This window comes from Centropristis striata, chromosome 12 (assembly GCF_030273125.1).
Source record: "Centropristis striata isolate RG_2023a ecotype Rhode Island chromosome 12, C.striata_1.0, whole genome shotgun sequence".
Classification (NCBI taxonomy): domain Eukaryota; kingdom Metazoa; phylum Chordata; class Actinopteri; order Perciformes; family Serranidae; genus Centropristis; species Centropristis striata.
This window is the reverse complement of record NC_081528.1, coordinates 14,427,024-14,438,013: the sequence shown is the minus strand read 5'-3', so window position 1 is coordinate 14,438,013 and position 10,990 is coordinate 14,427,024. Positions and strand designations below refer to the sequence as shown.

Genomic DNA, 10,990 nt, shown 5'->3' with positions numbered 1-10,990 from the left:
GGTCTCTGCTCCGTGTCACGGCAAACCCATTTAGAAACAAGAACTATGGCGTCATATTTGAGTCAAAATCTATGGTCAAAAGTCGCGCAAGCGATAACACATCTGCACGCGCATTTATTTCGTGTCACGCAGGCAGATTTCAACTGCCGCGCGCACTTGTTTGATCTACGCACATATTCAGCAACTGAGTGACTGACTTTTGACACATTGGGGGCGGGGCCAAGGCTGACCCCGGGCCTCTTATGATTGGTTATTTTCCAGCCCTCCACGTGGGTGCCTTTTCAGTTTACTGCTGACAGCTGGGAGCGGCGGCATCATCTAAAGAACAACAACGGTTGTTTCATGACGTTCACGACTACAACTCTACGCTTCATCACTGCTAATAAAAAGGTTAAAAAATGCTGTTACTTTATGGCGTCATATTTGAGTCAAAAGTCGTGCGAGCGATAACACATCTGCATGCGCATTTATTTCGTGTCACGCGCGCAGATTTCAACTGCCGCGCGCACTTGTTTGATCTTCGCGCACATATTCAGCAACTGAGTGAAGCAGATTCTCCCCCGTGCTCGCTCGCGGTGGAGCTCTATTCGCGCGGAGCGAGGACTTTTGACACATTGGGGGCGGGGCCAAGGCTGACCCCAGGCCTCTTATGATTGGTCATTTTCCAGCCCTCCACTTGGGTGCCTTTTCAGTTTACTGCTGACAGCTGGTAGCGGCGGCATCATCTAAAGAACAACAACGGTTGTTTGATGAACATTGGAAGACCTTCTGATCAGAGACTGGAGCGCTGGTCCGGAGAGAGGAGGATGTGGAGCCGGAGCTCGTCTGGGGGCCTCTCTGGCTTTTCGTCTGAGGTAAGAAGACATGTTTTTATTTGCTGTATATTTCGCTAGCATACTACCGTTACAATTGTGCCTTATAATGTCAGCATTTTCATATTTGAACTTTTAAACTACTGTCGAAAATTTTGTGAAATGTAGTTGCAAGTTATTTGAGGTTTTTTTGGACGATGTTTGTCATTTTATTTTGCTAATTTATTCGCGGCTACTGGTCTTGGGTCTGAGCTAGCGCTCTCTAGCGAGCTAGCTTTGGCATCATGTCGAAGCAATTTAGAAATGGTCCGTCGAGGCAGAATATCTTCACAGTTACTCCATGTTACAGTTACCATGATGCTAACAGTTGTTATAACAGTAGATGTGTCTGGTGTTAGCAAACACTATTGATTCTAAGAGTGCATTGCATGGTTTGACTGATTTGATGCTACTGACAGACAGCCTATAATGCATTGTGGGTTGATAATCTAGGCCACAAAAGTTTATGATTGCTGTGTTTTGTCTTGTGTCTATCTGGGAAGGGGTCATTATGCTAATAATAATAATAATAATAATATAATAATAATGCTAAAAATTGCTAGCTTATGCTATTTTCCTTGATTAATGTTGTCCAAATGCCATTTTTAATGTAGGGTTTGTGTACAATGTTGGCCTGACTAATTTTTGTTTAACTGTGATATGTAGCTAATTGTATGTGGATTTTGATGGTAGCTTCTTGATAATGTAGTCCTGTTTTTTGTGAGGATGTTTTGGTATTCTTATGTAATAAGGTGTAATAGTAATACCAATGTCATACTCATCAATGGCTAAATTTGAACATTCGGTGTATTTGGATAATATTAAACTGAAACTCATGTCGCTTGGTAATGAGAGGTTAAAAAGAAAAGATAATCATGGGGATATACATTTAACCATGGAGTCAGGGCTGTAAAAATGTACTGTAATGATGAACTGGTAGTTTACTTCACCATTTAAATTTAAATTGTGTCAATGTCAATGTTACTCACTACTGTTAGCAGACTATTACCAAAACTATTACCATTTCTTTTTTCCAATTTGTCATGTCAACTGGTACCTGAAATTTGTGTTCCTATGACTAATATTAATGTACTCTGTGTGTGTGTGTGTGTGTGTGTGTGTGTGTGTGGCCTCAAGTGGTACCATCAACTATTACCATGGTGTTACCGAGCTGTGGTGTCAATAGAATTATCAACCTATCCATTCATATTCATCTTCTTAGCAAGCTTTAATCCTGTTTTTCACCTCACAGATTTACAGCTTGACCATTTATTTACTGGTCTTTGTCTATAATTTTTTCTTTATCATCGGTCAATTTTAGTCAAATATTCAAAATTTGGCCTCCATTTCAAGAGAGAAAAAAGTAAAAAAAAAACCCTGGATACTTTTTTCAATAGTAATAGTGGAAAAAATAATTCTTGATTGGAATGCACAGAGTAGGTCATGTCAACTTTTAGTGAAACTTATGTTTTGATATTTGTATATCTGAATAAAATTGACCAATATTAATGAAAAAAAAAATTAAAATGAAATATAATTTTTTTTGGTCATGAGTTACCTTAAAAGGTGAAAAAAAAGTTGGTAATATTTTTTTCTACATTTCCTATAACCAGTCTAATGTCATGAGGTCCTTTTTGACCCCTGAGGACCATGGGTGCTATAAAAATGTATAAAACACGTAAAAAATGTATGAAGAAAGTTAAAATTTATATTATCTATAAAGGATGCAGAGGGGCACATATGCTGAAATTTTTGCTATGTTTCTAGAGGTGCTATATGTGTATTTAATCCAAATTATTATATTCAACTTCATACTGATTTTTATGAATAAGTGATACATTAATTCAGTTATTTAAAACATTAATAACACATTACTGTTACATTGCTGCAATGCTCACGGTTGTCATCCTGTTCTAGATAAACACTACTTCACCTAAAAGACTTGAGTATCCAGTTCTTCATTGACCTTCAGCATTCAGTTGTTTGTCTTCACCTTTTCAGGTAAGCAATTTAAAAAAAATGCTTCTGTAATGTTGAGAAACACTGAAATTATTATTTATAAAGAACTTTCAACCACTGTTCTGTGATGTCATGTATAGTGATATACAAATATATTTGAAGGAACGGTGCATTTGGGATAATCAATATTATTAGTATTATTCGTGTATTTATTTATTTTTAAATCAGAGAATAGGGGTAAAATAGATTCTTAGTACAAAAACTGGTAACTGGTAAAAAAAAAATTGTAACAATAATGTTCATTCATTAATTGATGCTTGGTCAAACTCTCATCTAATTAAGTATTGCTGTCTCATTAACATGTTGTATTTATTCATTTTGTAGGCTAAAACCAGAGAAGCCATCACCATGTTGTTGTTTGTTGTCATTATGCAGATTTTTCAGCATGTGGTCCTCAATATATAGTATAGAAGTCACTGCATTTTCTGACTTTTCCAGGTTTCCTGTGTCCAGCATCTTCAAGACAGACTAAGCTAACTTTTCATATTTTTTGCACATTTATATTTAGGTTAGGTTAGGAATAGGTTAGGTTTATAGTAGAGTATTTAGTTTGTTTAGTTTAGCTTTTTATGCTGGTCTAGGGACAGTTAAGTTAGCAAATTAATTTAGTTCAGATCACTTACAATTGCATATTATTGTTACAATTGTGTTATTTTGTGAGTTATTGTTGTACAGGCTATTGTATATTGCAGAACCAAGTGAGACGAGGAAGACCACTGCTTCCAAGATGCCGCTCAGAAAGTGCGTTGGACAAGTCTCGACCTTGCAGATCCTGCCCCACTTAGCCCAACCACTTCCGACCATGGGGTACCTCAAAGACCTCCGTCAACCAGCCGGCTGTGGATGATGGATAACGGACCCACAACTCCTTCTCCAGTCTACAAGGTATGGGTTTGTTTTTTTCCCCATCACAGTGGACACAGACATGGCCTGATAATACAATCTGCTGTCTTAACTACTTCCTTTGAATAATAAAATATTAATTCACAATTGAGTATTTATAATGTATGAATACATTTGGTATTGTGTGTCATCAGGTTCTGAAAATACAGACACCCCCACAGTCCAAGAACAGCTGGATGACCTCTGGACCCACTTGCCCCCGTTCACCAGTTGAAAAGATAAGCTTTTTAAAAAATACTTCAATTGTTAATTCTGCACAAAGTGATACACAAAAAATTGTCTGTATTCCATTTCAACAAACACGAACATGAAATGTATATTTAAATACATGACTTAATGCAAGTCAATCATACTAAACATCATCTTTTTTTTTTGAACCAACCATTGCACACACTTCCATCCAAGGAGAGGTTACATCTTGATGGTAATATTTTAGATTAACAAAACTTTTGTGATATTTTTAATTGTTGTTGCTGGGGAGGGGGCGGAAAGGGTAAGTCTAAACATTGCATGCAAGAGACCAACACCGGCGTCTCAGGGGAAAGCTATCTGTATACATAACTATCAACCTACTTGGTTGCTTCAAAATTTTACGATAGTTTTGCAAATCCTGACCCAGAGAGAAGCACATCAAACAAACAAAAAAAGCAATGGTAGATTTTCAAGGCCTTTCAATGACATTAACATTATTTTCAATGACATTCATTTTGCAATTAACATTAGTTTTATCTTCTAAAACATGACTATAATGACATTCAAATGTAGATTACCACAAACGCAAAAATAAACTTCAAGTCTCATTGGATAAAATGAAAAATTATTGACAGTCCTGAAATGATGGGTTAAATATCCTTAATAAGCCCGCATTAATAATATATTAATTTCAGGTTAAATATTAATTTTTTTACTTTAAATTCTAATTTGATTTAAAGAAATTGATACTATATAGTATTTTTCATATGAAATTATGTAAATTGTTCACATGGTCTCTCAGCGACAGAGTCACTGGTTCACATGGTCTCTCAGCGACAGAGTCACCGGATCACATGGTCTCTAAGCAACACAGTCGCCGGTTCGCATGGTCTCGGTGGCAGTCGCCGGTTTGCATGGTCTCAGTAGCAGTCGCAGGTTCGCATAGTCTCAGAGGCAGTCGCAGGTTCGCATGGTCTCAGTGGCAGTCACCGGTTCGCATGGTCTCGGTGGCAGTCGCCGGTTCGCATGGTCTCAGTAGCAGTCGCAGGTTCGCATAGTCTCAGTGGCAGTCGCAGGTTCTCATGGTCTCAGTGGCAGTCGCCGGTTCGCATGGTCTCAGTGGCAGTTGCCGGTTTGCATGGTCTCAGTAGCAGTCGCAGGTTCGCATAGTTTCAGTGGCAGTCGCAGGTTCGCATGGTCTCAGTGGCAGTTGCCGGTTCGCATGGTCTTAGCAGGAGAGTTACTGGTTTGCATGGTCTCAGAGGCAGAGTTACTGGTTCACATGGTCTCTCAGCGACACAGTCGCCGGTTCACATGGTCTCGGTGGCAGTCGCCGGTTCATATGGTCTCAGTAGCAGTCGCAGGTTCGCATGGTCTCAGTGGCAGTCGCCGGTTCGCATGGTCTTAGCAGGAGAGTTACTGGTTTGCATGGTCTTAGCAGGAGAGTTACTGGTTTGCATGGTCTCAGAGGCAGAGTTACTGGTTCACATGGTCTCAGCGACAAAGTTACTGCTTCACATGGTCTCAGAGGCAGAGTTACTGGTTCACATGGTCTCAGCGACAGAGTCACCGGTTCACATGGTCTTAGCGGCAGAGTTACTGGTTCACATGTCTCAGCGACAGAGTCACCGGTTCACATGGTCTCTCAGCGACACAGTCGCCGGTTTGCATGGTCTCGGTGGCAGTCGCCGGTTCGTGTGGTCTCAGTTGCAGTTGCAGGTTTGCATGGTCTCAGTGGCAGTCGCCGGTTTGCATGGTCTTAGCGGCAGAGTTACTGGTTCGCATGGTCTCAGAGGCAGAGTTACTGGTTCACATGGTCTCTGTGACAAAGTTACTGGTTCACATGGTCTCAGCGGCAGAGTTACTGGTTCACATGGTCTCAGCGACAGAGTCACCGGTTCAAATGGTCTCTCAGCGACACAGTCGCCGGTTCGCATGGTCTCGGTGGCAGTCGCCGGTTCGTATGGTCTCAGTAGCAGTCGCCGGTTCGCATGGTCTCAGTGGCAGTCACCAGCTCGCATGGTCTTAGCAGGAGAGTTACTGGTTCACATGGTCTCAGCGGCAGAGTTACTGGTTCACATGTCTCAGCGACAGAGTCACCGGTTCACATGGTCTCTCAGCGACACAGTCGCCGGTTCGCATGGTCTCGGTGGCAGTCGCCGGTTCGTATGGTCTCAGTAGCAGTCGCAGGTTCGCATGGTCTCAGTGGCAGTCGCCGGTTCGCATGGTCTTTGCAGGAGAGTTACTGGTTTGCATGGTCTCAGAGGCAGAGTTACTGGTTCACATGGTCTCAGCGACAAAGTTACTGCTTCACATGGTCTTAGCGGCAGAGTTACTGGTTCACATGTCTCAGCGACAGAGTCACCGGTTCACATGGTCTCTCAGCGACACAGTCGCCGGTTCGCATGGTCTCGGTGGCAGTCGCCGGTTCGTGTGGTCTCAGTAGCAGTCGCAGGTTCGCATGGTCTCAGTGGCAGTCGCCGGTTCGCATGGTCTTAGCGGCAGAGTTACTGGTTTGCATGGTCTCAGAGGCAGAGTTACTGGTTCACATGGTCTCAGCGACAAAGTTACTGGTTCACATGGTCTCAGCGGCAGAGTTACTGGTTCACATGTCTCAGCGACAGAGTCACCGGTTCACATGGTCTCTCAGCGACACAGTCGCCGGTTCGCATGGTCTCGGTGGCAGTCGCCGGTTCGTGTGGTCTCAGTAGCAGTCGCAGGTTCGCATGGTCTCAGTGGCAGTCGCCGGTTCGCATGGTCTTAGCGGCAGAGTTACTGGTTCGCATGGTCTCAGAGGCAGAGTTACTGGTTCACATGGTCTCAGCGACAAAGTTACTGCTTCACATGGTCTCAGCGGCAGAGTTACTGGTTCACATGTCTCAGCGACAGAGTCACCGGTTCACATGGTCTCTCAGCGACACAGTCGCCGGTTCGCATGGTCTCGGTGGCAGTCGCCGGTTCGTGTTGTCTCAGTAGCAGTCGCAGGTTCGCATGGTCTCAGTGGCAGTCGCCGGTTCGCATGGTCTTAGCGGCAGAGTTACTGGTTCGCATGGTCTCAGAGGCAGAGTTACTGGTTCACATGGTCTCAGCGACAAAGTTACTGGTTCACATGGTCTCAGCGGCAGAGTTACTGGTTCACATGTCTCAGCGACAGAGTCACCGGTTCACATGGTCTCTCAGCGACACAGTCGCCGGTTCGCATGGTCTCGGTGGCAGTCGCCGGTTCGTGTTGTCTCAGTAGCAGTCGCAGGTTCGCATGGTCTCAGTGGCAGTCGCCGGTTCTCATGGTCTTAGCGGCAGAGTTACTGGTTCGCATGGTCTCAGAGGCAGAGTTACTGGTTCACATGGTCTCAGCGACAAAGTTACTGGTTCACATGGTCTCAGCGGCAGAGTTACTGGTTCACATGGTCTCAGCGACAGAGTCACCGGTTCACATGGTCTCTCAGCGACACAGTCGCCGGTTCGCATGGTCTCGGTGGCAGTCGCCGGTTCGTGTGGTCTCAGTCGCAGTCGCAGGTTCGCATGGTCTCAGTGGCAGTCGCCGGTTCGCATGGTCTTAGCAGGAGAGTTACTGGTTTGCATGGTCTCAGAGGCAGAGTTACTGGTTCACATGGTCTCAGCGACAAAGTTACTGCTTCACATGGTCTTAGCGGCAGAGTTACTGGTTCACATGTCTCAGCGACAGAGTCACCGGTTCACATGGTCTCTCAGCGACACAGTCGCCGGTTCGCATGGTCTCGGTGGCAGTCACCGGTTCGTGTGGTCTCAGTAGCAGTCGCAGGTTCGCATGGTCTCAGTGGCAGTCGCCGGTTCGCATGGTCTTAGCGGCAGAGTTACTGGTTTGCATGGTCTCAGAGGCAGAGTTACTGGTTCACATGGTCTCAGCGACAAAGTTACTGGTTCACATGGTCTCAGCGGCAGAGTTACTGGTTCACATGGTCTCAGCGACAGAGTCACCGGTTCACATGGTCTCTCAGCGACACAGTCGCCGGTTCGCATGGTCTCGGTGGCAGTCGCCGGTTCGTGTGGTCTCAGTCGCAGTCGCAGGTTCGCATGGTCTCAGTGGCAGTCGCCGGTTCGCATGGTCTTAGCGGCAGAGTTACTGGTTCGCATGGTCTCAGAGGCAGAGTTACTGGTTCACATGGTCTCAGCGACAAAGTTACTGGTTCACATGGTCTCAGCGGCAGAGTTACTGGTTCACATGGTCTCAGCGACAGAGTCACCGGTTCACATGGTCTCTCAGCGACACAGTCGCCGGTTCGCATGGTCTCGGTGGCAGTCGCCGGTTCGTGTGGTCTCAGTCGCAGTCGCAGGTTCGCATGGTCTCAGTGGCAGTCGCCGGTTCGCATGGTCTTAGCAGGAGAGTTACTGGTTTGCATGGTCTCAGAGGCAGAGTTACTGGTTCACATGGTCTCAGCGACAAAGTTACTGCTTCACATGGTCTTAGCGGCAGAGTTACTGGTTCACATGTCTCAGCGACAGAGTCACCGGTTCACATGGTCTCTCAGCGACACAGTCGCCGGTTCGCATGGTCTCGGTGGCAGTCACCGGTTCGTGTGGTCTCAGTAGCAGTCGCAGGTTCGCATGGTCTCAGTGGCAGTCGCCGGTTCGCATGGTCTTAGCGGCAGAGTTACTGGTTCGCATGGTCTCAGAGGCAGAGTTACTGGTTCACATGGTCTCAGCGACAAAGTTACTGGTTCACATGGTCTCAGCGGCAGAGTTACTGGTTCACATGGTCTCAGCGACAGAGTCACCGGTTCACATGGTCTCTCAGCGACACAGTCGCCGGTTCGCATGGTCTCGGTGGCAGTCGCCGGTTCGTGTGGTCTCAGTCGCAGTCGCAGGTTCGCATGGTCTCAGTGGCAGTCGCCGGTTCGCATGGTCTTAGCAGGAGAGTTACTGGTTTGCATGGTCTCAGAGGCAGAGTTACTGGTTCACATGGTCTCAGCGACAAAGTTACTGGTTCACATGGTCTCAGCGGCAGAGTTACTGGTTCACATGGTCTAAGCGACAGAGTCACCGGTTCACATGGTCTCTCAGCGACACAGTCGCCGGTTCGCATGGTCTCGGTGGCAGTCGCCGGTTCGTGTGGTCTCAGTCGCAGTCGCAGGTTCGCATGGTCTCAGTGGCAGTCGCCGGTTCGCATGGTCTTGGCAGGAGAGTTACTGGTTTGCATGGTCTCAGAGGCAGAGTTACTGGTTCACATGGTCTCAGCGACAAAGTTACTGCTTCACATGGTCTCAGCGGCAGAGTTACTGGTTCACATGTCTCAGCGACAGAGTCACCGGTTCACATGGTCTCTCAGCGACACAGTCGCCGGTTCGCATGGTCTCGGTGGCAGTCGCCGGTTCGTGTTGTCTCAGTAGCAGTCGCAGGTTCGCATGGTCTCAGTGGCAGTCGCCGGTTCGCATGGTCTTAGCGGCAGAGTTACTGGTTCGCATGGTCTCAGAGGCAGAGTTACTGGTTCACATGGTCTCAGCGACAAAGTTACTGCTTCACATGGTCTCAGCGGCAGAGTTACTGGTTCACGTCTCAGCGACAGAGTCACCGGTTCACATGGTCTCTCAGCGACACAGTCGCCGGTTCGCATGGTCTCGGTGGCAGTCGCCGGTTCGTGTGGTCTCAGTAGCAGTCGCAGGTTCGCATGGTCTCAGTGGCAGTCGCCGGTTCGCATGGTCTTAGCGGCAGAGTTACTGGTTCGCATGGTCTCAGAGGCAGAGTTACTGGTTCACATGGTCTCAGCGACAAAGTTACTGCTTCACATGGTCTCAGCGGCAGAGTTACTGGTTCACATGTCTCAGCGACAGAGTCACCGGTTCACATGGTCTCTCAGCGACACAGTCGCCGGTTCGCATGGTCTCGGTGGCAGTCGCCGGTTCGTGTTGTCTCAGTAGCAGTCGCAGGTTCGCATGGTCTCAGTGGCAGTCGCCGGTTCGCATGGTCTTAGCGGCAGAGTTACTGGTTCGCATGGTCTCAGAGGCAGAGTTACTGGTTCACATGGTCTCAGCGACAAAGTTACTGGTTCACATGGTCTCAGCGGCAGAGTTACTGGTTCACATGGTCTCAGCGACAGAGTCACCGGTTCACATGGTCTCTCAGCGACACAGTCGCCGGTTCGCATGGTCTCGGTGGCAGTCGCCGGTTCGTGTGGTCTCAGTCGCAGTCGCAGGTTCGCATGGTCTCAGTGGCAGTCGCCGGTTCGCATGGTCTTAGCAGGAGAGTTACTGGTTTGCATGGTCTCAGAGGCAGAGTTACTGGTTCACATGGTCTCAGCGACAAAGTTACTGCTTCACATGGTCTTAGCGGCAGAGTTACTGGTTCACATGTCTCAGCGACAGAGTCACCGGTTCACATGGTCTCTCAGCGACACAGTCGCCGGTTCGCATGGTCTCGGTGGCAGTCGCCGGTTCGTGTGGTCTCAGTAGCAGTCGCAGGTTCGCATGGTCTCAGTGGCAGTCGCCGGTTCGCATGGTCTTAGCGGCAGAGTTACTGGTTTGCATGGTCTCAGAGGCAGAGTTACTGGTTCACATGGTCTCAGTGGCAGTCGCCGGTTCGCATGGTCTTGGCAGGAGAGTTACTGGTTTGCATGGTCTCAGAGGCAGAGTTACTGGTTCACATGGTCTCAGCGACAAAGTTACTGCTTCACATGGTCTCAGCGGCAGAGTTACTGGTTCACATGTCTCAGCGACAGAGTCACCGGTTCACATGGTCTCTCAGCGACACAGTCGCCGGTTCGCATGGTCTCGGTGGCAGTCGCCGGTTCGTGTTGTCTCAGTAGCAGTCGCAGGTTCGCATGGTCTCAGTGGCAGTCGCCGGTTCGCATGGTCTTAGCGGCAGAGTTACTGGTTCGCATGGTCTCAGAGGCAGAGTTACTGGTTCACATGGTCTCAGCGACAAAGTTACTGGTTCACATGGTCTCAGCGGCAGAGTTACTGGTTCACATGGTCTCAGCGACAGAGTCACCGGTTCACATGGTCTCTCAGCGACACAGTCGCCGGTTCGCATGGTCTCGGTGGCAGTCGCCG

The 10,990-nt window shown here is 47.5% G+C and overlaps 1 long non-coding RNA gene across 1 annotated transcript; it reads left to right on the top strand.

The window, feature by feature from the left end:
• Nucleotides 1–723: 723 nt before the first annotated feature.
• On the top strand, nt 724–4,194 carry LOC131982309 (uncharacterized). The gene is made up of 3 exons (XR_009395373.1): nt 724–854; nt 2,769–3,755; nt 3,908–4,194. It is a non-coding gene; the product is annotated as an uncharacterized LOC131982309 (long non-coding RNA).
• The last annotated feature ends 6,796 nt before the right edge of the window (nt 4,195–10,990 follow it).